This window comes from Lolium perenne, chromosome 3 (genome assembly GCF_019359855.2).
Source record: "Lolium perenne isolate Kyuss_39 chromosome 3, Kyuss_2.0, whole genome shotgun sequence".
NCBI classification, from domain to species: Eukaryota; Viridiplantae; Streptophyta; class Magnoliopsida; order Poales; family Poaceae; genus Lolium; species Lolium perenne.
Window position 1 is genome coordinate 288,544,319 of NC_067246.2, and position 2,996 is coordinate 288,547,314.

A 2,996-nucleotide genomic window follows, 5' to 3' on the forward strand; every position below is an offset into this window, starting at 1 on the left:
TTCATAATGTCCTCAAGAGAGATTTCGCTTTTAGTTTCATTAACAGGTGGTATTCCAACTAGACTCTCAATGATGCAACTAGTTTCTAAAGCAGGAGTACCTAGGAAATTACCCCCCGAAAGAGTATCAAGAACATACCTATTCCAACTAGATATACCAACATAAAAGTTCCTAAGTAGGATAATAGTGGAGTGTTTCTTCGTGCACCTATGATGAACATCACTAATTCTATACCAAGCATCCTTAAAACTTTCTCCACCTTGTTGTTTAAAAGAACGAACTTCAACTTCCGGATTACTCATTTTAGCAGCAGTAAATAAAGTAAACTAGATAAAGTAAATGCAAGTAACTAATTTTTTTTGTTTTTGATATAGCAAACAAGATAGTAAATAAAGTAAAACTAGCAACTAATTTTTTTGTGTTTTGATTTAGTGCAGCAAACAAAGTAGTAAATAAAATAAAGCAAGACAAAAACAAAGTAAAGAGATTGGATTGTGAAGACTCCCCTTGCAGCGTGTCTTGATGTCCCCGGCAACGGCGCCAGAAAAAGAGCTGCTTGCGCACAATTGAAGTGGCGTAGTAGCTTCCTTGTGACGGTAAAGCACTCGTCCGTTGGGAACCCCAAGAGGAAGGTATGATGTGTACAGCAGCAAGTTTTCCCTCAGTTAGAAACCAAGGTTTATCGAACCAGTAGGAGCCAAAAAGGACGTTGAAGGTTGATGGTGACGGAGTGTAGTGCGGCGCAACACCAGGGATTCCGGAGCCAACGTGGAACCTGCACAACACAACCAAAGTACTTTGTCCCAACGAAACAGTGAGGTTGTCAATCTCACCGGCTTGCTGTTACAAAGGATTAGATGTATAGTGTGGATGATGATTGTTTGCAGAGAACAGTAAAACAAATATTGCAGTAGATTGTATTCGATTAAAAGAATGGACCGGGGTCCACAGTTCACTAGAGGTGTCTCTTCTACACTACTTAAAAAGAACGAAGCGGTTCCTTATTCTGCCAATACGTCAAACCTTTGGTCGTCAATCGTCCTTCCATCCTCTGGGCTTTTTACTATTTTGCCCTCCCACCAAAACGTATACTTCTCAAACTGCCATCGAACCGGCACACAATTAGGGCTCGTCCGTCGCCCAGACGATGCAACCTCGCCCCGTAAACACCGCCTCCCCCAGATCCACATCGTTGGACCGCACTTCCGAACTCACGTCGTCCACGTTGCCTCACCCCGCTCTCGATCACCTCCCGGTCAGATGCAGAAGGACGTCGACGGCGATTTTCCACCAGGCGGCGGTGCTCCTGAGAAAGGGCCAGCAGCGGGACTGGACAAGGGCCAGCGGCTGGCATGGAAAGCAGCCGGCCGCGGACATCGAGGTGCTTCCCCTCATCTCGTTCCTTTCCTCCAGTCTGTCTCCTTGGCCGGCAGCAGCCAAGGACCAGAGCAGATGGCGGAGTCAGGGCCGAGAACAGGAGGTAGGTGAACGAAGGGGCCGGATTTAGTTTCTCTCCATCGGTCGTTGCTGATTCCCATCTCTACCCCTGATTCTTTTATTTGAACTGCAGCTTGCCAGTTAAATGCTAAACACTGCCTAGAGCAGGACAACGAAGCAACCGGATTTGATTGTCTTCTATTTTCTAATTAGTCCTGTGGAGTTCCTTTTATGCGACGCAAAAGCCACAAATATTACTGCTGATGTGTGGCGATACTACTTGATTAGTAATCTTGGTAAGGTTGGTTTTCAGATCAATCCAGTTGTGTACACTAAATCTCTATGGAAATAAGAATGTTGCTTTTCATCTATTTGTTACACTTTCAGGAATCAGATGCCTCATTCGCATGCTTAGGTTGTATGCTAAGCATGGAAAAAAATAGCGCGCTATTTCGGCGTTAATAGCACACTATAGCGTTTTTGGACATGCCACGCTACATCATTTCGGCGCTATAGCGCGCTATTAGCGCTAATAGCGTATTTTTTGGCAGACGCTATTTTGTTATAGCGCGCTATTTTTTTACTTGATGCTAAGTATAGCAATGAGCTGCTAATTATTTTAGGTAACTTGATCAATCCACTGCTAAGCTTTGTTGCAACATAAGAGGGTTGTACACAAGGATCCTCATTATGCTTTCATCACATCTTTATTGCTTTCTAAATATTTTTTGACATGCATGTGCATTAGATGGTCCATGATCTATATATGCCAAAGCGATCAACTTTAGCCAAGCACCAGCAGACTGAACAAAAATTATGAGGAGTGCCATAGATCTATACATTACATTTACCGCTGCATTTTGTTTTTAATGTAAACATAATTCACAATTTCAGATGGGAAATGATGCAAGATGTGAATATCAATGAGATATGGCAATTTATATAGTTACATAAAAGAAATCTGAGGCCCAATTGCAGAGTATATTTTTGCTTTGTTTCACCAGTTGTTTGATTAATTTCATCGATCTAACAAGAAACACGCATATTCCAACACTCTTGTCCAGAGGTGTGGAGGTTCCTACGAGCGGAGTATCACAGAGGCGATCCTGGAGCACGCGCTCAAGATTTGCGCAAACAAGAATGTAAGGGGGTGATGCATATTTGTGCTGATTGCTGGTCTCCCCCAATGGTTGTTCTTGCTTAACTGGTAGTAATTAGATCGGATTCTTGGTTTTCTGAAGGTGGAAGTGAAAATGGAGGTTGTGGTGGGGAATCCCAAGGAGAAGATCTTCTAGGTGACGGCCGAACTCAAGGCTCATCTGCTCATCATGGGGTGTTGGGCATTTGGACCTGTCAAAAGGTAACAGAATCGGCACTGTCTTCTGCAGTTCTTCTACTATCAGCTGAACTTCCTGTTGTTTTTACGCTGGCTTGATGCCTGAGCACATAGGAACTAAATGAAATTCAGGTTCCAAAACCCGTTCTCCCCCATGTGAAATTTATTCTTTCCAAGTTCGACCGCAGAGATCACTTGTGTAGCCTAGATGAAATATGAACCA

General features: G+C 43.4%; 1 long non-coding RNA gene across 1 annotated transcript; it reads left to right on the forward strand.

Moving 5' to 3' along the window:
* The first annotated feature begins 1,344 nt into the window (after window positions 1-1,344).
* Window positions 1,345-2,581, forward strand: LOC139837688 (uncharacterized). Its single transcript, XR_011754311.1, has 3 exons — window positions 1,345-1,480; window positions 1,571-1,738; window positions 2,502-2,581. It is a non-coding gene; the product is annotated as an uncharacterized lncRNA (long non-coding RNA).
* Window positions 2,582-2,996: the final 415 nt, after the last annotated feature.